The sequence below is a fragment of the Macrotis lagotis genome, chromosome X (genome assembly GCF_037893015.1).
Source record: "Macrotis lagotis isolate mMagLag1 chromosome X, bilby.v1.9.chrom.fasta, whole genome shotgun sequence".
Taxonomy (NCBI): domain Eukaryota; kingdom Metazoa; phylum Chordata; class Mammalia; order Peramelemorphia; family Peramelidae; genus Macrotis; species Macrotis lagotis.
Window position 1 is genome coordinate 126,288,584 of NC_133666.1, and position 24,723 is coordinate 126,313,306.

General features: G+C 35.9%; 1 protein-coding gene across 3 annotated transcripts in view; it reads right to left on the bottom strand.

The window, feature by feature from the left end:
• The window catches only part of USP42 (ubiquitin specific peptidase 42), a 160,881-nt gene that overhangs the window by 129,546 nt on the left and 6,612 nt on the right, over nt 1-24,723 (bottom strand). The window contains exon 1 of one of the 3 annotated variants that reach the window (XM_074208163.1): nt 5,041-5,085. The exons of the other annotated variants lie outside the window; for them this stretch is intronic. The gene's annotated coding sequence lies outside the window, so the exon portion shown is untranslated. Of the gene's footprint in view, nt 1-5,040; nt 5,086-24,723 lie in introns of those variants that run through there. 3 annotated transcript variants of the gene reach the window in all.

A 24,723-nucleotide genomic window follows, 5' to 3' on the forward strand; every position in this document is an offset into this window, starting at 1 on the left:
TTTTTGTTGCCCTTTGGGCATAATTCCAAATTGCTCTCCAGAAAGGTTGGATGAGTTCACAGCTCCACCAACAATGTATTAATATCCCAGATTTCCCACATACCTTCCAACATTGATCACTATCCTTTCTGGTCATATTGGCTAGTCTGAGAGATGTGAGGTGGTACAATTTGCATTTCTCTAATAAGCTTTAAAAAGAAGAGCAAACAAAACTGAGAGAGAGAAAACCAGTCTGAGAATTCTTCAGACACATGTAAATTCTTATCTCCTCAAGAGAAGCCTGTTCAGAGTTCAATGCGTATGTGGTGGTAGGGGTGAAGGGATGGAAGGATGGAGGGAGATCTTCAGGGAACCATAAACATTTCCAAGAATTCATATCTTCTCAGTCAATGAAAATCTATTTAGCCAGAGAAACAGCAGTGATTTGGGGCATAGGTATATAACAATTGAGGAATTCCTGTTTAAGCTGAGAAATTCCTAAACCAAACCTCCTAGACAGAAGAGAAATTCCCACATGGCACCAAATTCCTTAAATTCACATATATTTTACATTACAAGTAATGGGGAAGTCATTGAAAGTTACAATCAAAATTACTCTGTAATTCAATAATCATTGAAAGTTACAATCAAAATTACTCTGTAGTTTATTGGATTAATTGGAATAGAATATACAGAGAATTTCTAGATTTAAGATAACCCATGTGAAAGTAATGAGAATCTTAACTAGGCAGTGGTGGTAAGACTAAAGAGGAGGGAGCGAGCAGATGTGATATATTATGGGGCTAGAATCAATAGGTCTTGCAATTTATTGGATATCAGGACTGAGAAAGAGAAGCCAAAGTATGCCTTGGTTTTTTGAGCTTGAGAGACTGGGGAAAATGGTATCATCGGAGATGTGGGAAGATAGGAGGAGAAGCAATGTATGTGGGAATTGGGATGGATGACGTAGATGGCTGCTCATTGTGTTTAAGATAATGTTATGGGCATTCAAGTGGAGATATCTAATTGACCACTGTAAATATGAGCTCAGGTGAGAGGTCAAGACTAGACATCCATAATAACAAATCATGTTTGTGTAAGGATTTTAAGGTTTATGAAACACTTTCCTTACAACAACTGTTAAGGCAGAAAGTTTAATAATTATTATCCCTCATCTTTGGATGAAGAAACAGGTTCTGGGAAATGAATTATCATTGTTCAAGAATCTCATGATATTGGATTAGATGTTTTCTAAGGGATCTTTTCATTCTATCATGCTATGATTTTACTGAGAGTTTCACTTTTTCATTACTGTCTCCTCAATCACCATTTGATGCCTTTCTTGAGATAGAAAAGCTACTTGTATCTAGTAAATATGCTTGGGAGGTAAGATAATTTAAACTATTCTTTTATACCTATAATTTTTAATACCTATATAAAAATCCCTCTCCCTCCCCAAAGCACTCATTTAAAATAACTAGTCAACATTTACTGAACACTACTCTGGGTCTGGGCACTGTGTTGTGGGCTATGTCATGCCCACAGAAACCTCATCATTGGGTAATATCAAATTAGCCTTGGTAATTATATCTCCCTCAGAACCTTCTTCCTGGGATCCCTTTGAATGGAAGGAGAAGCATTTAAAGAGGGTCTTCAGGTCACCCTCTCTGTATTTCAACTACTTTTGAATTCACCCTTCCTCTCTACTGAATAAGTTCCTTCTATCTATATCCCTATTCTTTTTAGCATCCTTTTTTGTTCTGTCATCCCACATTAAATGAAATGGAAGGGGAAGGGGAAGGCAGAGGAGCAGGAGTGAGTAAAGAAGAAAAAGAAAGGAAAAAAAGGAAAGGAAAGAAGAGAAGTAGGGAGGGGGGAAAAAGAAAGAAAGGGAATCAGGGACCAAGAAAGACCCTTATAAGAAATAGGGATAGTAAATCGAATTCTTTATATTGACTATGCATGAAAATATATATTTCCCTTTGCATTTTAAGTTTATCACCTCTCTGGAAAGAAGGGAGCTGGGGAACTCACTAAAACCTGTTCCTGCCATCCAGGAAACCTATGTGATAAATGTCTACTAATAGCTCAAGATACTACATAGGCTTTCTCAAGTAGCAGGTAGAAAGAAATCTCCAGCCTCAAGGCAAGGAAAATGGATTTTACTAGATAAAAATGCATACACACATACACAAGTAAAGACCAGCATGTACCAATGTTAGAAGGCACCCAAATAGGGTCACTCAAGAATTCTCTGGATATAGTAAAAAAGCTGGAATTATCTTTTTTCATATTTGTATATAGTACAATAAAAATTTATTGACTCACCAACTAAGGAATATAGTTTACATATATGACTAACATGAAATATTTTTAAATAAAACTAAACAATAATTCAATACAATGAATACTAAAAGATAAGTTTGGCAGGAACAGAGGGTTCATGTAAAAAGAGTAGCGAAAGGTAAGGCTTCAAAGATTGGCAGGGTCCAATTGTGAAGAGTCTAAACTTCCAAGCTAGACTGAGGAATCAATGTTTTCCTTAGCCAACAGGAATACTGAAGGATTTTGGGGAAAGGAGTTGAGAGAATCAAGGAATTCTACTCTCTTAAAGATCATCTAGACCAGTTTTCTTGTTTTATAACATGGGAAACTGGGGCTCAAACAAATTAAATAATTTGCTCAGTGCCAACCTAGTTAGTAACAGAACTGAGGATGGATCCCTACTCCCTTGACTCTTAGTTCAATACCTTTGTATTATGATCAGCAGCATTTAGGAAGATTAAATATACTGAGGTCTCCTTAGAATGGGGGTTAGGTTACTGTTGGGTTTTTTTAATAAGTTTTATGGTCTTTTCATTAAATGTTCTATTTACATAAGACATGTTTTTGGTAAACCCCAAAGTGATAGCATGTAAAGCAGGATCAACACTTAACACAGTTCCTGGAACTTTATGTGGAATAAAAATATCAGATTGACCAAAAGACTGATAAATCAATTTTATTTGCTCAGAATTTTAAATTTTCCTCTTAAATTTCCTCTTTCATTGACATTTTTGATTTTTCATCTTTGAATTTGTTTTATAAAATGTACAGATTGAATTGTAATAAAACAATTTATAAAAATGCTTAAATAACTCACATTTATAAAGTACATTAAAATTTATAACATATCTTCCTTAGAATAACTCTTTGAGGTATATAGTACAGATAGTATTATCACAACTCTACAAATGAGGAAGTCAGAGCTCAAAGGAAGTGAAATGATTTGCTCAGTCATATGGCTGATAAATGTTAGAATCAGATTTAGTTCAAGGTACAGTTTCATTCTGTTCTGTTCTACATGTTGTCTTTATCAAACTGATAAGGTTGAAAAATAACCCCATAGGATTAAATATATGTGCATCTTCACTTTTTGAGAAAAAAGATTTTTTTTATTACTTTTAAAATAGTCTCCAGAACTTAGAAGTTTTCTCTTACATTGAAACTCCCTAGTTACTGTTTAAGGTGCTGTTTTTTTTTTCAACAATTCATTTAAGTATTTGTTAACTCATTAACAAGTTCTTGGCAAGGAGACAGAGAAAGATAAAACTAAGAAGAACTGCTAGTTGAAAATCAATCCAAAACAAAATAAACCAAACCCAAAGCTATTCATATAATTCGTTTTCCTCTTTAAGATCCTTTTCTTAAAAATAAATGCATTTGTTTATTTTACACAAACAGTTCCTGAGCCTACCCCACCTCCAAAGGAAAGGAGAGGAGAGAAAATATAATAACAAAACAAATTCCCATACTGGCTTGAAAAAGTTTCCCTCGACAATTTAAATTTATCATCCCACTGGTAGAAGGTTAAGTCCTCCACAATTCCACCAGAATCTGCTCCTGTGCATCCAGGAAGTCATGAAATAAGATGCTACTAGCTGCTAGAGCTACTACCTCATAAAGCTACAAAAGTTTTCCTTAGGAGCAAGTACTCTCTCTCCCCACAGCCCATTAAAATGCTGTTTACTTTGAAGACTTGCAGATAGATATACAAGTAAAAAGCAGCACGTTCCTATGTTAAAGGACCCCCCCCCCCCCCAAATGAAGATTCTTGCCTATAAACTCTTTAGGTGTAGTAGAAGGCTGGACTAGGATTTAGGAGACCTGGATTGAAATTCTGTGCTGTGGGGGCAGCTAGGTGTGTAGTAGATAGAGCAATGGCCCTGGAGTCAAGAAGACCTGAGTTCAAACTTGATTTGATACTTAATAATTGTCTAGCTGTGTGATCTTGGGCAAGTCACTTAATCCCATTGCCTTAAATAAAAATAAAAATTAATTCTGTGCTGGCATTTATTATCCCTGTTAGAGGGTAAGCTTCCTGAGAATACACACTTTCATTTTTGTCTTTGAACCTACAGTTCTAGTTAAGTTCCTGGCACATAGAAGGTCCTTAATAAGGGGTTGTTGAAGTCAGGCAAGATTTGGAAACAGGTGTGGCAGCCTATAGCCTCCTATTCCCATTTCTAGAGTTCTCCCTTACCATAAGTATTTTAATCATACTTTGTATTGTACTAGGTAAAGGTAAGAGCCAAAACATAGATGAAAAATTCCAGACTCACAATTTGTGAGCTTTATTATGAAAGGGCTCAATTTTTAACCCAAAGTTGTTCAAACTTCTAATGAACTAGTAAATGCTCCATCCCTCCAATCAACAACATTGTTATTCTTCATTATGAGCAGAAGAGTAATCTAACTGAATACTTTCTAGGGTATAGAAATATAAATATCATAACTCTTCAATTTATAAAACCAAAACAAGAAGAATATAGCAATGTGGTCCATCTTCTAACAGAAAGCTATCTGTTTTGAACCTAAGCCCCATTAATACGGTGGGTTGAATAGGTTATGGAGTGGGGGAAATAAGAGAATTTTAATTTGTCAGTAGCCTCAAAGTATTTCTACTTCCTATATGGAAGAATTGTGGGAATATCAGTTTGTTTTTAAGGTTATATATTAATCATTTTCTCATTGACAAATGTATATGAAAAGTCTAAAAAATATATGAATAAATAAGCTTACCTCTTTACTGTTCTAAGTAAACGAAGTAATAAACAATAATCCACCAAGTACTCAGATAAAACTCAGCTGACATCACAAACTCTCCCTGGTTACCTCTCCCTAGTTACTACATCAGCATCAGCAAAACTCCTGAACATTCTTGGTCTAGGATTCATCACTGCTTTATGAAGTACCAAAATCATCGTTAAGATGTAGCATGATAGTTCTCTCATCACTTTTATACCTGACTATTATTGGCTGAGCACTTACAAAATGTTTGGTTTAATATTGAAAATAGTAAACAGGGAAGTGAGGAGAATGTTAAAGGGGGTACTTTTTGAAAGAATAACAGCTCCACAAACCATATTTGAAAACATTTTGACCAGTTAGTTCTATCAGAATTTTTCCATGGTCAATGTGCAAAAGTAACCATAACTTCACGTTTGGAATGGTTTGGCTCACAGACCCAAAACTAAGGTAGCCAATGGACTTCTCTACACATATGGCTTTCTGTAAATAGCTGTGCATTTTTATTTTTGTCATGGTAGGGTTATCTGTCACAGGTGAAGAAGATACTTCAAGAGAAGAAACCAGGGCTTCCCATCTGAGCTAATCCCATGATCTTCCCCTAATTCTCCAAATCTAATATAGTGCTAGATATCTTATGATATAAGATAATATCTGTCAGAAAATGTTTACCACTATAATGTTTAAAAAGATAGGGCTTTGAAGGTTGGAATGTTTAAAAGGATTGCGCTATTTCCTGAACAAGCCCTTCATTAAGTGTGAAGCATAAAAAGTCAGAAGTGAGACAGTCCGTGGCCTTGAGGATCTTCATTCATTTCCCTTGGTCCCCTGTGTCAAATGAGAAAGTCAGAATACTCCTTGTTCCTCATTGCCAGTTTCAAGTGCTCCCCCTACCTCAATCACTCAATAACCTGTCCTCCTTTGAAGTTCATGCCATCCACTCCATATTTACTACCCAATCTATATTCTCCTGGTCACTCTCTTCCCTTCCAAACAAGTAGAACATGGTTTACCATTTTTCTTTCCTCCTCAAATCCTGCCCTCATAATAGGGAAATTATATATGTATTTTACTCTTAACACTCATTTCCTCAACTTACTCACTTCTTATGATCTCCTTTTCCACCTACCTAGCCACACACAAATCTTGCCATTACCTACAAATCCAAATGTACTTTCTTCCCATTCAAGGACTCTGAAAAATCCCTTTTATCTGATCATAATCTATTGTCTTTCAACTTCCCCTTCTGCCTTACCTTACCAAACTCTTTGTTCATACTCTCTCCTCTTTTCCCCATTTTGAATACTTGGTTAATCAGTTCAACTCTACACTGTCCTCTTAAATCCCTAGGCCCTATATAATATCACCAATTTTGCCCTGTGAAACTGCAGCATTGGATAAATCCTACCACTAGTTGTTTCTGCTCCTATATATGTATTGCTAAATAAAGATGGAGAAAATCACACAACTATTCTGAGTCCTCTACAGATTAGAGGGTAAGCTTCCTGAGAATAGACACTTTCATTTTTTGTCTTTGAACCTACAGTTCTAGTAAGTTCCTGACACATAGGAAGTACTTAATAAGGGGCTGTTGAATTGAGGTTCTACAACCTCTATTGCCACCTCATTGTAACTATATAGGTCCTACACCTTTGTCAATTCACTATCCCACTTTTCAGAATAACTCTTTCAAACCTTTTCATCTCTCCTCAAACCTCTTATGTCCCTCCTTCCTTTCAGTTCTTTCTCTTAAGAAATTGCCTAAATATTACAGAAAAATTTAGTCCAAACAACATGAACTCCTCACAACACAATTTTATAACAACAACAACAATAAAAACCTCAAACGAAAATAAACAAATCCTAGTCCAGATTCATTTACAGGTAAATTCTATCAAAATTTTAAAGATACTACCTAGACTGCCCAATTTATTCTTGAAAATTGAAAAAAGAAAACAATTTTACCAAATTTATGAGATAAATATAGTATTGGCAATTAATCAGGTCAGAATGAAGCGAAGAAGTACAGACCAATGTATCATCACAATATTGAAACAAAAGATTTTTAAAAAATCTTTTAAAAGATTAAAAAATCTTAAAAAGACTATAGAAATATTTTCAACAAATAATTAACTATGCCCATGTATTTATTTCAGGTATGTAATGATGGTTCAATATTAGGAGAACAATTAACATAATTATATTAAAAATAATAAAAAACTAAAATCACATTATTAAAATACAGAAAGTCTATGGTAAAGTAAAACACTCCCTTCTGCTAAATATTTTAAAATGCTTAGGTATAGAAGGGACAAATTCTAACATGAAAAAGAAAATAGCTTAAATTAAAAGCTAACATTAATTGTAATAGAAAAATAAAAGGTTTTCCCAATAAAACCTTTATGTATCCTTTTGGCACTCTGTTAAAAGCTGTCTGTCCTTTCTCAGAATACTGTTTAATTTAAACAAATAAAATGAAATATAAAAGACTACAAAGTAAACCAATTATATTGAAATATAGTTATCAAAGAATGTAAAATCACCACAACAATTTAATATTTGAAACACTAATAAATATGTGTGAAACAAAGATACCAACTCATTATTTAGCATTGTTCTGGAAATGCTAGTTCAACTATGCTCAAAGAGCAACAAAACTGATCACATCCTTTGACCCAGCAAAACCAACACTAGGCCTATTTCCAAAAGCAATCTAAAAAAAATGAGAAAAGTGTCACATGTTCAAAAATATTTATAGTTGCTCTTTTGTAGTAGCAAAGAATTAGAGAGTAAGGGAATATCTATTAATTTGGTAAATGACCGAACAAGGTACGGTATATGAATGCTATGGAGTAATATTGTTCTATAAGAAACTATGATTGAGGGGGGTGGCTAGGTGGCTAGATAGAGCACCAGCCCTGGAATCAGGAGTGCCTGAGTTCAAATCCTGCCTCAGACACTTAATAATTACCTAGCTGTGTGGCCTTGGGCAAAAAAAAAAAACAACAAAAGAACGAAACCACAATTAGTCAGACTTTAGAGGAACATGGAAAGAATTACATGAACTGATGCGGAGTAAAGGGAGCAGAACAAAGAGAACAATGTGTACATTAACAACAACAACAATGTGGGTTGATCAATTATGATCTCAGCAGCTCAGAGATATAGGACAACCCTGGGAGATCTGGTATAGAAAATGTCATCTACATGCAGAGGAAAATAGCAACAATGGCAACAACAAACCCACAGAATCTGAATGGATACTATGGTTACTTTAAAAAAAAAAAAAACTTCTGCCCTGTTTGTGGTGGCAAAGAATTGGAAATCCAGTAAATGTCCTTCAGTTGGGGAATGGTTTAGCAAACTGTGGTATATGTATGTCATGGAACACTATTGTTCTATTAGAAACCAGGAGGGATGGGATTTCAGGGAAGCCTGGAGGGATTGGCATGAACTGATGCTGAGTGAGATGAGCAGAACCAGAAAAACACTGTATACCCTAACAGCAACATGGGAGTGATGTTCAACCTTGAAGGACTTGCTCATTCCATCAGTGCAACAATCAGGAACAATGAATGTTGGGCTGTCTGCAAAAGAGAGTACCATCTGTATCCAGATAAGGAGCTATGGAGTTTGAACAAAGTACAAGGACTATTCCCTTTAATTTGGAAAAAAAAAAAACCCAGATGTCTTATGGTTTGATCTGGTTACCTCTGAGAATTCTATTCTCTTTAAGGATATGATTTCTCTCTCATCACACCCAATTTGGATTGAGGTACAACATGGAAATAAAGTAAAGACTGATGGAGTGCTATCTGTGGGGTGGGGGTGGGGGGAGGGAAGCAAGATTGGGGGAAAACTGTAAAACTCAAATAATATCTTTAATAAAAATTAAAAAAAAGAAAAATAAACTTCTTTTATGTTTTTCCTTCCTATCCCATGGTTTTTTTTCCCCTTACTCGTAATTCCTCATACAAAAAATGACTAATATGTAAATATGCTAAACACAAAAGTACACATGCAATTTTACCAGACTATTTGTCACCAAGGGGAGGGGGATAGGAAGGGAGGGGGGTAGAAAAATGTGTAATATATAAATTGGATGAATGTTAAAAAATTTCTATAACATGTAATTGGAAAAATAAAATAAAATATCAACTAAAAAGTCATAAATGCTAGTTCAAATAATAAACAAAAGAAATAAAATCATAAAGATTAGCAAAGGGAAGATAAAATTATCTTTATTTCTAGATAACATGTTGGTTCACTTAAAAAAAACCTGAACAATCATCAAAGATTCCCAAATGAAGTAATTAATAGCTTCAGTAAAGTAGAATATTACAAATCCATAGAAATCATCAGTATTTCTTTTTGTTTTGTTTTGCAAGGCAATGGAGTTAAGTAGCTTGCCTAAGGCCACACAGCTAGGTAATTATTAGGAGGCAGGATTTGATCTCAGGTACTCCTGACTCCAGGGATGGTGCTCTTATCCACTGCATCACCTAGCTGCCTCAGTCACCAGTATTTCTAAAAAATGACAATCCAATAATAAAAGAAATCTTATTTTAAAAATCATCAAATGCATATGAGAACTTATTTATCAAAACAAATAAAATACAATTATAAAACACTTCTTAAAGATTCACAGATAGAGATAACTTGCCTTATTGATAGGGAATACCAATATAATAACAGTCTTATTATCTAAACTAATTTATAAGTTAACACTATAACAAACTATCAGGAAAGCATTATATAGAAATAATCAAAATCATAACAATTTATTTGGAGGAAGAGGTCTAAAATCTCAAGAAAAATAATGAGGGGAGGGGAGAATGGGAATGAAAAGGAAATAGTATTTCCAGTTTCCAGATCCCAAATTATGTCATTAATAGCAAATATTGTATGGTACTTCTTAAAAATAGCAATTAATACAGTGGAATAGATTAGATGAACAAGGATAAAAAAACAAATGAGTTCAAGAATTCAGTGTTTTATAAGACTGAAAAGATAAATTACTTTGAAGAAAAGTCATTTTGTGAAAAAGTTAGGTAAACTAAAAACTAGCTTGGGGCACACACAGAGACATATACACAATATACTATAATATGCTGCAAATGGCTATTCAACTTAAATGTACAAAGTCATCAAGAAAAAAAAGGAGAAGGAAAAGAGATAATCATGTATCTTTTACAACTATGACTGAAGAGAAAGTTCTTTTTTGGGTGTTTTTTTTTTTTTTGCAAGGCAATGGGGTTAAGTGGCTTGCCCAAGGCCACACAGCTAGGTAATTAGTAAGTGTCTGAGACCGGATTTGAACCCAGGTACTCCTGACTCCAGGGCCGGTGCTTTATCCACTGCGCCACCTAGCCGGCCCTAAAAAGAAAATTCTTAATCAACCAAGGAAAAAGAGATCATAAAAGAAAAACAGATAATTTCTGTTATACGAAATTTAAAAATTTTTGCATTAGAATAAGAAAGGAAAGCATTGAGGGGGTAGATAAACTTTATATCAAATATCTTATAAAGATTTCATATAGGGGTGGCTAGGTGGCGCAGTGGATAAAGCACCGGCCCTGGAGTCAGGAGTACCTGGGTTCAAATCCGGTCTCAGACACTTACTAATTACCTAGCTGTGTCGCCTTGGGCAAGCCACTTAACCCCATTGCCTTGCAAAAACCTAAAAAAAAAAAAGATTTCATATAGAAGATATGTAGGGAATTAACACAGTTATATAAGAACCATTCCACAATAAGAGATGAAAAATGTGAACAAAAAAGTTTTCAGAAGGAAAATTAAAACTATTAACAACCATATGAGAGAGACAGTGTGGTATAGTAGATAGAGAGCTGGTCTCAGTGTCTGCAAAACTGGGTTTAAATCCTGCCAATAGCCCATATTAGTTATATGAAGCTGGCAAGCCATGTCTTCTTAGTTTTCTAGGCAACTTCAAGACTGAAGATGTCCATCTGCATAGATAGAGAGGAATTCTTTAGCTTACACTAATGAAACCAAAGGTTCTGTTCCACCCTTCCCATATCCCCCCCTCCTCTAAAAACAATGTTCAAAACAAAAACAAAACTCAAACAACTAGATGAAAGACAATCCAATCAATAGTAATAAAAGAAATACAAATTTAAGCAAGTTTGAGAAAAACTTGCAGATATGTTGATTCATTTAAAAACACCAACAAATTGGCAAGGATAGCAAAATATGGAAATACTCAAAGTTGAAGGAGACTTGTGGGAGGCAGGTTCAGATGTAGACTTTTGAGGAACTGTAAAATGTTCAGAATGGTCAGACTATTCTGGAAAGCAATTTTCAAGTATTAAAAAACTGGAAACAATCATACCCTTTGAATCAAAGATTTTACTGATAAATAGCCATTTACTCCATGGAGGTCAAAGATAGGTCTCATCTACACCAAAATATTCCTAACATTATTTTTTTGTAGTAACAAGACCTAAAAACAAAGGAATAGTCCATTGATTGGGTAATGGCTAAATTAGTCACAGTTCATGATTAGACAGGAATAATGGCTAAATGAACCACAGTTCATGACTCTATAGGAATATTTCTATGCTGTTAGAAAAGATATAAATGATAGATACAGAAAAACATGGGAAATCTTATATGAAGTTACACAAATTAAACAGAACTAGGAAAATAATATATACAATGACTATGCCAAAGCAAATGGAAAGAACAACAAAGCAAAACTATATATAGCAAAATTATAAGGACCAAGATAGGTCCCAAAGAAGAGATAGAAGAATGTACTTTCTTACTGTTTCTCTGCAGAAGTGGAGCAATATGGGTGAAGAATACTGCATAGAACATTAGTCATTTTGATATATTGGTTCATTTTGCTGAATTGTTTTCTCTCTCATTTAAAAAAATTCTTTGTATGAGATTGTTCTTTAGAAAAGGGGAAAGAATCCATTGGGAAATTCAAGGGAAAACAAAAAATATCAACAAAAATTATTTTAAATCATATGCCACTGGTATATGAATATGATGAGTACTATTGTTCTATAAGAAATCATGAAGGGGGGCGGAGCCAAGATGGCGACAGAAGAAGAGCCTCTCTTAGGTGCTCTCCATAATATTTCAAAAATTGTGACTCTAAATTTTCGAAAGACAGAACCCACAGAAAGATCCAGTGATGCAATTCTCCAGACCAAGGTCACCTGGAAAATAGAGGAAAGGTTTCACTCCACGGGGTTAGGGGATGGTCTGCCAGAGAGAAGAAATTTCAGCCTGCTGAAGGCAGTGGAACTGTGACTCACAGCAGCGGGGGCAGTTTCCTGACCTACACTCTAGGGAGTACTGGGCACAAATTGGAGGATCAGCAGAGGGGACTTCTGCCAGAGCAAGCACATGAAGCCTGGGCCCTCAGGGCAGGCAGGCAGTCAGTGTGGTCAGCTCAGCAGTGGTGGCCTCACAGCAGCCCAGATCCAGAAAACAGAAGCAGGCATGGAGCTGAGCCCATAAGCAGGAACCCACAGGCAACTGAGCCTTGAGTGCTCAGTCCACTGAAGGTAGGGGAGTGGAGAGAGACTTCAGAGGTCTGTCCTCTCTATCTGGAACAGGAATCTGGGGCTCTGACCACATTCAGATCCTGATTGCAGTCTAGGCCCCCCCATGGAACAGCCCCCCCCCCACCTCAGCCCTGTGGCAGAGGGGTGCGTTTGTGGTCATTCACAGACCAGGAGGGAAATCAGAGCTTCACACACTGAGAGCCTTGTGGGGGGTGTCCCAATAATATACAAAAGCTCAGGAAACACCCCAAAACCAGGTACAGGCTGGAAAAATGAGTAAACAGAGGAAAAAAGAACACCATTGAGAAATACATTGTCTATGATCCCAAGAAGGATCAAAATACTCAATCTGAAGATGAGGAAGTATAAACTCCTGCATCTAGAGACTCTAAGAAAAATGGAAATTGGGCTCAGGCTATGACAGAGCTCAAAAAAGATTTTTTGAAAATCAAATAAGGGAGATAGAAGAAAAATTGGGAAAAGAAATGAGATACAGGAAAAATATGAAAAAGAAGTCATCAGTTTAGTCAAGGAGAGCCAAAAAAATGCTGAACAAAATACCATGTTAAAACCTGCATAGGTCAAATGGATAAAAAAGTTCAAAAAAGTTATTGAGGAGAAGAATGCTTTAAAAAAAAGCAGAATTGACCAGATGGAAAAAGAGGTAAGAAAGCTCTCTGAAGAAACAAATCCTTCAGATGTAGAAAGGAGCTAAAGGAAGCTGATAACTTTATAAGAAATCAAGACACAATACTTCAACACCAAAAAAATGAAAAATTAGAAGAAAATGTAAAACATCTCATTGAAAAAACAACTAATATGGAAAACAAATTCAGGAAAGAATTTAAAAATTATTGGGATACCTGAAAGTCATGATCAGGAAAAGAGACTTGACTTCATTTTTAAAGAATTCCTACAGGAAAATTGCCCAGATATCCTAGAAGCAGAGGGCAAAATAAAAAATGAGAGAATCCACTGATCTCCCCTGAAAAGAGATCCAAAAATAAACCCCCAGGAATATTATAGCCAAGTTCCAGAACTCCCAAGTCAAAGAGAAAATATTACAAGCATCCAGAAGGATATCATCAGATATCATGGAGTTGCAGTCAGGATCTCACAGGACTTAGCAGCAACTACATTAAGGGCTTATAGGGCTTGGAATATAATATTCAGGAAGGCAAAAGAGCTTGGAATGCAACCAAGAATCAACTACCCAACAAAACTGAACATCCTCTTCCAGGGGAAAAGATGGACTTTCAATGAACCAGGGGAATTTCAGTTGTTCCTGTTGAAATAACCAGAACTGAACAGAATGTTTGACCTTCAAATACAGGACTCAGTTGAAGCATAGAGAGTTGAGGAGAAGGGTAAAATATGAGGGACTTAATGATGATGAACTACATGTATTCCTGCATAGAAAAATGATACTGATAATAATTATATAAAACTTCTCATTTAATAGAGCAGGTAGAAGGAGCTTTTATAGATGAAGCACAGGAGAGAGCTGAATTTGAAGATATATTGTAAAAATGGAGTCAATGGCTAAAAGGGAAATGTAATGGGAATAAGAGAAAGGAGAGGTGGAATAGGCTAAGATATTTCATATAAATTTTTTTTTTTTACAGTGAGCTATTGCAATGATATGGAAGGGGAATGAGGGAACCTTTGTTCTCATCAGAGGTGGCTTGGAGAGGAAACAGCATATACACTCAATGGGGTATAGACATCTAGAATAAAAAGGAGAGAAGGGAGACAGGGGGAAGGGGGGGATGTGAGTGATGGAGGAGAGGGTAGATTGTGGGGGAGAGTGGTCAGATATAACACATTTTCTTTTTTACTTCTTGCAAGGGGCTGGGATTGGATGGCCTGTCCGGGATCACAGGGCCAAGTGGTTGCTGGGTCTTAGGGGTGGTATGTGGGCTTGGGGCCTCTTGGCCCCAAGGCTGGTGATCAGTCCACTGCACCACTCAGCTACCCTACAGCACATTTTAGAAGAGGGACAGAGTAAAAGGAGAGAGAAAATATAGTAGATGGTAGTGGGGAGGCATGAATGAGGGAGCTGTGATCAGCAACAGTAATGGTGGAAAAATATGGAAGTAGCTTTTGTGATGGACTTATCATAATTAATGTGATCCACCTGAGACAAAGCTGGTGATGTTGGAACACAGACTGAAGCATATTTTTTTTCTCTTTCCTTTTATTTCTTGTGAGGGAGGAGGTATTATGTTTACTTTTAAACAAGAATGTTTTAGTAATGTATTAAAAAAAGATCATTTGCACAAAAATAAAACTTAATTAAAAAAAGAAATCATGAGCAAGCCAACTTCAGAAAAGCTTGGAAAGTCTTAAATGAACTGATGCTGAATGAAATAAACAAAACCAGGAGAACATTGTATCTATTAACAGAAACATTGTGTGATAATCAACTATGATGGTCTTAGCTTTCTTCAGCAGTACATTAAACAAAGATAATTGTAAAGGACTTGTGATAGAAAATAACATTCGCATCCAGAGAAAGAACTATGGAGTATGGATGTAGACCAAAGCACGCTATTTTCCATTTTTAAAATTTGTTGGGGTTTTTTTGCGTCTCATGATTTTTTTAGTTTTTTTTTTTTTTAGTTTTTGCAAGGCCATGGTGTTAAGTCCTCTCATGATTTTTCATTCCCTTTTATTCTCATTCTTCTTTCACAATATGACTAATTTTGAAATATGTTTAACATTTTATATATATATATATATATATATATATATATATATATATATATATATATAATACTTGATGTCAAGGGGAGAGTGGAAAGAAGAAAGGAAAGAGAAAATGTGGACCCAAAATATTATAAAAATAAAAATTGAAAATTATCTTTGCATGGAATAAAAATATGACTTGTGCCACACAAAATATGTATTTTAGGAGAGGCAGTGAGTTGTAGTGGATGGAAAGCTGTCCTCAGAATTCAAAGATCCAGGTTCAAGTCCTATTTCTGACATGTTGACTGCATGGCCTCAGTCAAGTCACTTAGCCTCTGGTTGTTCTAAAGAATGTAAGTTATACTCCGAGGTGCCACCTCATACCTATCAGATTGGCCACTATGACAAAAAAAAGAAAATGATCAGTTTTGGAGGGGATGTTGAAAAACTGGTCCAAAATATAGACTTTCTGGAGAGCAATTTGCCACTATATCCAAAGGTCAATAAAATTGCGCATACCCTTTGATACAGCAATGCCACTATTAGATTAGTATTCCAAAAAGATCAGAAGAAAGGGTAAAAAAAACCCCATATGTACAAAAATATTTATAGCAGTTCTTTTTATAGTGCAAAGAATTGGAAATTGAGGGGATGCTCATTACTTGGGTAAATGGCTGAATAAATTGTGGTATAGGAATGTGACAGAAGAAATCATGAGAAGAGGCAGCTAGATGGCATAGTAGAAAGAGTCCTGGAGTCAGAAGAGCCTGAGTTCAAATCTGATTTAAGACACTTAATACTTACTGAGCTGTGTGATCTTGGGCAAATCATTTAATTCCACTGCCTTGCCAAAAGAAAAAAGAAAGAAAAAAAAAAAGAAAAAGTAACATGGGGGGGCAGGACTTCAGAAAAGCCTGGAAAAACCTGTATGAACTGATGCTGAGTAAAGTGAGCAGAACCAGAAGAACATTGTACACATTAATAGCAACACTGTGTAAACATCAAGGATGATGGACTTACTCATCTCAGTAGTACAATAATGAAAGACAATTCTAAAGGACTTGTTCTGGAATATACCATATACATCCAGAGAAGGAACTATGGAATCTGAATGCAGATCAAAGCTATTTTCATTTTTTAAAATTTTTTATGTTTTATGTTTTTTCTGTTGTTCTTTTCCTTTTTGTTCTGATTCTTCTTTCACAACATGATTAATATAGAAATAGGTTCAACATAGTTATACATGTATAACTTAGATTGTTTTCTATTGGGAGTGGGAGTAGGGAAGAAGGGGGAAAATGTGAACTTCAAAACTTTATAAACATGATTGCTGGAAACTATATTTGCATGTAGCTAGAAAATATATTGTTTTTTAAAAAGAAAAGAATTTAAGATGTAGATACAGTACAGGTTTATATCATTAAAAGAGGGTTTTCCATTCAGAGTTCCTCAGGCTGATGAAGAGAGATCTGATCCAGAACCCAAATAAGCATATGAAATCACTATAGATAATAAGAGAAATGCCTGAGTCTGAATAGCTGAGAGTGAATTAATTCAACAATTCTAGAAAGCAGTTTGTAATCATGCTAGAAAATAAAACAGAATTATCCATACTCTGATCCAGAGATCTCCCAGAGAAGCACTGCTCCACCAAGATCAAAGACAGGAAGAGAGGTTTCCTCTACTCCAAAATGTTCACAGCAGCATTTTTTTTTTAGGAATAAACAACACAGCATATGCTCATTAATTGTAAGACCACTAAATAAATTATAATCCTTCTATAGAATGAAATTTTTTTTTAGGTTTTTTGTAAGGCAAACTGGGTTAAAGTGGCTTGCCCAAGGCCACACAGATAGGTAATTATTAAGTGTCTGAGACTGGATTTGAACCCAGGTACTCCTGACTCCAAGGCTGATGCTTTATACACTACTCCACCTAGCCGCGCCTCAATAGAATGAAATTTAAGAATCATTAAGAATCAACAAAAGAATTTAGAGGAACATGATAAGGCATGGGGACACATGCAGCATCTAATATAAAGAATGAGGAAAATAATATACACTATGATCACAGATATGTAAATGGAAAAGACAATGAAAGAAAATTGAATATTTTGGAACTACAATTATCAGACTTGGCCCCAAAGAACAGATGAGAAGGTGTATCTTCCCTTACCTGCAGAGATGGGGGACTAGACTGAAATTCTGCATAAACAATGTGTTGACTGGTTTCATTGACCTATTTTTTCCTATATTTTAAAATCTTTGTTAGGAAGAAGGATGGTATATGCAAGGGGGAGAGATATAGTTGGAAATTAATGTTATATTAAAAAGTGCAATCAGTACAAAAATGAGACAAACACTTAGAAAGCTCAAAAGGGAGAAGGGAAAGAGAGATACTGAGTATAATTTGTTAGAAGTGCAAGTTAAAAAACAAAAACACTAAGATAGAGCCATTATGCTATGTATTTTTACTCTGTGATCAAACTATTTTATATTTTTATCAAATACATCTAAGTCTTCCAAAAAAATTAAAAACAAAAAAACTCATTTAGATTCTATCACCCCATCATAGCTGTGGTTTCCTTTTCTCAACTAGCCTCCAGGTAAAAGCTGGCTACATTCAGTAGCATCTACTTCCTTAGCTCATATGCTTCCTAATCCTTCCCAATTTGGCTTCCAGCCTTCATTCAACTGACAATTATCTTCTGTTCTCTGGATATTCTTCTACACATAGATTTCCCACAGGGCTTTGTCCTAGAACCTTTTCTCCTTCTATACTTCACTTGGTGATCTCATCAGTTCCCATGGATTCAATGATCCTCTCTATCCTGATGATTTTCAGATCTATTTATCCATCCTTAACTTCTCTTTTGTTATTATTCAGTCACTTTCAGTCATGTCTGACTCCTGACTCCATTTGGGAGACAGATACTAGAATGATTTCATTTTCTTCTCTAGCCTAAACCTCTCTACCGAATTTTAGTCTCAAATCTCCAACTGCCCATTAGATTTCTGGAACTAGATGTCCTATTGACATTTTAAACCCAACATATAGAAAACTGAACTTAGTAACTTTTCCCACATCCACATTTCCCTATTCCTATGGAGGGTACCACCACTCTCATAGTTCCTTAGGCTTCCTACCTAGATGTCCTTCTCACTCCCTTGGAAGCAGGGGAACTATGGGCAATATATTATATTATTATATTCTTTTGAATTATATTATATTCTATTATATATTATAAATAAATAATATAATTTTTTATGTAGTGTTAAAGTGTTCTGGATTCTGTATTGTCTGTTGTACCATTTAACAGTAAACTGGGCAATTGATACCCCTATAGGTATTTCTGTTATTTTTAATTCTAAAACCATTCTGGACTTAACAATAGGAGGCTATGCATTTGACCTGGGTTAAGTCCTTTGGGGCAATAAACACTACTCATGCAGTCATACCAGGGTTAGGGTTAGCACTGCCCTTGAAGTATGCACAGTAGATACAACTTTACCTCAGGCATTAGCCAATGCTCAACACTACCCCCATTCCTCCCACCATATTAGTGTATTTAAAGAGGGTCCAGCCCTCTGGTCCTTCCTTTTTTTCTCCTATGTAACAGCAGGCTGCCTGATTTCTTTTCCTATTCCTTTCTCCAGGTTGAATCCTTGTGATCCCAACTCCCTGCTGTTGGACCCAGGTGACCCAACTCCATGCTACTGGATCAATGTTGACCATTTTGTGATTGGTTTCCTTTCCCCTTCCTTTTCCCCTTCCTTAATTGTCTTTGCTGTTATCCTCTAGCTGTCCCTATTTTGTTTAACCCTACTATCTTTTTAAAGACACACTTCTTTTACCTTGTTAAAGAACTTAACTTGTGCTTTACCATCTTACTAAAAACTCAACTCCTTTATTTTGTTAGAGAACCTAGCCTAGTTTGTAACTTTATTTTTGCTTAACCTTACTATCTTCTTAGAAATTCACCTTCTTTACCTTGTTAAAGAACCAATGCATGATTCCCCACATAACTGCTCTTTCATTCATTAGGATCGGTGGTTTCCTGCTTTCACTTTAGCCTTTCTTTTCCTCAGCTTCTACTAATCACAGCCTGCCCTTTAGTCTCTTTTTTCCTTTAGCTCACAGTAATACTGAAACTCACTAATTTGTTGCTTCTCCAAAGAATCTAAGGTGAACTTTTTATAGTAACCTGAGCAACCTGGGAATTAAAGTCTACAACTTTTCTTACTCTCCTGAGTCAGAGTCTGTTGATTTTATCACCCAAAACAAACCAAAGATGTCTCACTTCACCTACTGTGGCAGCATCTCTATTCCCAATCTGCTTCAAAGGTCAGTTAATTTCATTTTGGTAACATCTCTTGAATGCAGCCCTTCCCCTTCTGATGCTGCTACCATCCTGATACAGGTCCTCAAAACCTCAGGCCTAGATTATGATAATAGTCTGCTGGTGAGTCAACTTGCCTTATTAAAGTCCTTCTCTCCATTCCAATCCATTCTTCCCTTAACTTCTGAAGGGATTTTCCTAGACTGAAGCAAGGCTCCTTATCATGTCCAGGATCAAATATAAAAGCTTTTATTTGACATTCAAAGCCCTTTACAACCTAGTCCCTCCCAAACCTTTACAGAGGCCTTATATCTTTTACTTCACCAGATCAAGTACCCTTTGATCCAGTGACATTGGTCTTTTGGTACTCCAACTCTTTTAGCCCTGGGCATTTTGTCTGGCAGTCCCTCTTCAACTCTGTCCTCTGGTTTCCCTGGTTTCCTTTAAGTCCTAGTTGAAATCCTCCTTTTTTCAGGAAGCCTTTCCCAATCCCTTTTAATTCTAGTGCCTTCCCTCTGTTGATTATTTCCTATGGCAGCTAGGCAGTGGATAGAGCACCAGCCCCGGAATCAGGAAAATCCGAGTTCAAATCTGATCTCACTTGACACTTACTAGCTTGTGTGACTTTGAACAAGTGATTTAAACCTGATTGCCTCACAGCTAGAGCCCTCTCCAGTTGTCCTGATTCATATCTGGCCACTGGACCTAGATGGCTCTGGAGAAGAAAGTGAAGCTGGTGACTCAGCACAGCACTCCCTCCCTCAAATCTAGATCATGTGCATATTTATACCATCCTCCCCAAGGTCTGTCTTCATCAAGAACTAAGGACAAATATCAAACAATCAGTTTCCTATTTATCCTCTCTATGACTTGTTTGTATATATATTTTCATTTCACCCTTTAGACTGACTTCCTCCTAGATAGGGACTATCTTTTGCCTTTCTTTATATTCCTAGGTTTAGCACAAAGCCTAGCACACAGTAGGCACTTAATAATTATTTACTGACTGGTTCTCTTCCTACCTGTCTGACCAATCCTTCTTATTCTACTTTGCTAGCTCATTATCCATATCACAATCCCAAACTTTGCATATTCCCTAAGGCTCTGCTTTGGACCCTCTTCTCACTCACTATACTCCCTTATCAAATCTTATTAACTCCTATAGATTTAAATAATCATCTCTAGGCAGATATGCACTCACATATGCAAAAACACACACACACACACACACACACACACACACACACACACACACAAAGTTGTATGTCCTAGAGACATCTAAAACTTAGCATGTAAAAACTGAAATTATCTTTTCCATTTTTCCCTGATCTCAGATTGGTAACTTCAGCATTATCCTTGACACCTTATCTAGTCAGTTGCCAAATATTGCTATTTCTACCTCCACACCATTGTTTGAAAAAGCTACCACACTTTTTTAGTTTAGGTCCTTAACTTTTTCCAGCCTTTCTCCCTTAACTTCCTTAATCTTTCTAATTACTGCAACAGACTATTAGTCTTTCTGTTACTGCTGGCACAAAGTGATTTTCTTTAGGCACAGATCTGACCATATGATTCCCTTTTGGCTCTATGATAAAAATATAAACTCCTCTGTTTACTTTTTTTAAAAAATTATTTTATTTATTTAAGGGGTAATAAGATTAAATGACTTTTCCAAGATCACACAACTAGGCAATTTTTAAATGTTCGAGGTTGCATTTGAACTTAGGTCCTCCTGACTCCAGGGCAGGTGCTCTATCCACTGCGGCACCTAGCTGCCCCCCCCCATATATCTGTTCTTAACACTCAATCCATCATCTCTTATTTTCATGCCTTTGCAATCCCCCTTAGTACTTTCTCTTTATTTCTGCTTTTAGAATTCTAGTATTCAAAATACAGCTCAAGTATCACCTTCTACATGAATCCTTTCCTGATTTTCCCAACTGCAAATGTCCTCCCTTACATTTATCTTTCTGGTGTATATTTATATTTATTCCCTTTATTTTTATTCTTTATGCTTATATTTGTATTGTTATCTCTCTCAAAAGTGTATAAACTCATCATGGGTAGGATTTTTTCATTCTTGTATTTCTATTCAATAACAACAAAAGCAGTGTCTGACATGTAATAGTAGCAGATTAATAAATATTTGTTGATTGATTATTGATTACTATAAAAAGTTAGCTGGCAGCTACCTGAGAACTAAGTTCTCATATTATCAGAGCATACCTGACTGGTCAGACTTTTCCTTCAATTGCTTGTAAAAATTAATAAACATCTCTGATATATTTTAGATAAACAGAATAAGTTTTTCCCCACAACAGATGTTGGCACTTGATATCAGCATAGGATTCTTCAGCTTCCTTATCTGTAAAACGAGGAGATTGGACAAGATGCTTTTGACAGTACCTTACAATAATTCTATGACAAAAATCTGAATAACAGATAATGGTCACAAGAGAATGATCACTTAGATCCCAGGATGTTATTCTTCAATTCACAACATAATACCATTTACAAAGCCCTGCCTGTTCCTTTGTTCCCTTTTCAAACTTCCTTGAAGGACACTTTTGATGCATATACAGATTAATCACATAAGATTTTGTAGGCATAGGGATTGATGGTTATTACATTATTTTTCCAAATGTTTTTATGATAATAATAATATCTAATATTTATTTAGGGATGGGGTTTGCAAAACATTTTGCACATGTTATCTTATTTGATCCTTATAATAACTCTATGAGATAAGTGTTATTATTACTCCTATTTTACATGTGAAGGAACTGAGACTAAGAAAGTTTAAGTGATTTACTGAAGGTGACACAGCTGGTAAGGGTCTGTGGCAAGAGTTAAACAAAGGTATTTCTTACCCCAAGTCTTGCACTCAACTATACCACTTAGCTCCTTTTCTCCTCTCAGGTATCTCAAGAATCAATCCACACCAGTAATTTATTCATTAGTAGTCACTTTTAGCATGAATCTACTCTTAAGTATACTTTATCTAGTTCAGGTATACTTGTCCTTATTTTTTCTTTACTGTATATTCTACTCATGCAGCATATTTGGGACTAATGTTAACAGTTCAAATGTGGTAGCTCTACCATCATGGAAGGAGAAAATAATTTGATATTAAAAATCTTGACAGATCTTTTCCATTTTCCATTGTCCTCCATCTTGTTTTACCCTTAAAAGTTTTTGGGATGATCTGGCTGGTTTAAATTTTTTGTCATGATTCTCCATAAGATTTGTACAAATAAATTGTTGAGACTGCTATATGTTTTTTTGCTTAATAAGAGATCAAGTATTTGCTGACTTTTGTGGGTTTTCAAATATATTAGTTCAACTTCTACAGTAAGAGTTCATGTTGAAGACTGCTCTTCTATCCATTAATCATTTTTAAAATGTCAGCTTACTTTTTACATTGCCTCAATATCACACTGTCTTCCTTTTTTTTTAAACTCTTCTCAGTGTTCATTTTTTATCTTTGCTCTAAGAAGCTGGTGGTTTGAGTGTACACATTTGCTTCGGAAATTACTACTTTGCTAATGGGGCAGCCAGGTGGCACAGTTGTTAGAACTCATTTTCATTTGTTCAACTCTTTTTTCTTTTGATGTTCACATGTTTATTTCTCATCCAGACCTTCAGTCAATCATGCATGAAAGGGATCTCAGTGAAACTGAACTAAGAGAAACTTTTTAGGGGAGCATAGCTATACATTTCTACAATCAGAATGTGGTCTTTTTACTAGGTGGGATTTTCAGTTCATGTGCTTCAAAGGAGTCCCCTCTTCTGTTGAGTAGAAGGGTTCCCTCTGACTACCTCCTTTCTGTTTAGGTAGTGTATCACCCAAAAATTTATCCCAACCAGAGTGCATGCATAAGTGTATCCATCTGGCAAGTTAATTCTACCCTCCTTGCGGATGCTCATTCCTTCTGGAGGTAAGAAGATAGAGCTGGTAGGAGCAGCCTTTCAAAGGTTTTAAGTCAGAAATAACTTACAAGAAATAATTAAACTGAATGGCTAGAGAATGAACCTCCATTAGGTTCCTAGCTTGAGAGACTTTTTTTTTTTTTTTGCAAACCAAAGGGGTTAAGTGGCTTGCCCAAGGCCACACAGCTAGGTAATTATTAAGTGTCTGAGATCAGATTTGAACCCAGGTACTCCTGACTCCAGGGCTGGTGCTTTATCCACTACGCCACCTAGCCATCCCTGAGAAACTCTTTTTTGCAAGTGAACTTTATTATTACTATTATTACAATAATCTTCTATCACCTATTCCCCCCCTTCCCTCTCCCCATTCCCCCTTATCCCATCCCTTTCTTCTCATTTTTCTCTAGAATAAGATTTCCTCACCCTATTGACTGTGTATGTTATTTCCTCTTTGAGCCATTTCTGATGAGAATAAAGGCTCACTCAATCCCCCTTGCCTTCCCCCTTTCCACTCCATTGAAAAAACTTCCTTGACTTTTATGTGAAATTTCTTAGCTTCTTCTTCATCTCCTTTCCCTTCCTCCCAGTACTTTCCTTTATCACTCATTGACTCCATCTTTTTACTATATTATACCATTATATTCCACTCTTTTCTATGTCTTGTCTATATATGCTCCTTATAACAGCTCTTATAAATGAGAAAGTTCATATGAGTTATCAATATCTTCTTCCCATACAGGAATATAAACAGTTCAATATCATTAAGTTCTTCAGTTAGTCCTTCTCATCCACCCCCTCTATGGTTCACCAGAGTCCTGTACTTGGAAATCAAACTTTCTGTTCGGCTCTGGTCGTTTCAATAGGAAAATATGAAAGCCCCCTGTTTCATTGAAAGTCCATCTTTTTCCCTGAAAGAGGATGTTCAGTTTTGCTGGGTAGTTGATTCTCTGTTGTAAACCAAGATCTTTTGCCTTCCAAAATATCATATTCCAATCCCTACAAACCCTTAATGTAGATGCTGCCAGATCCTGTGTAATCCTGACTATGGAGCCTCAGTAGTTGAATTGTTTGTTTCTGGCAGCTTTTAGAATTTCCTCCATGATTTGGGAGTTTGTAATTTGGCTATAATATTCTGGAAGTTTTTCTTTTGGGATCTTTTTCAGGAGGTGACTGGTT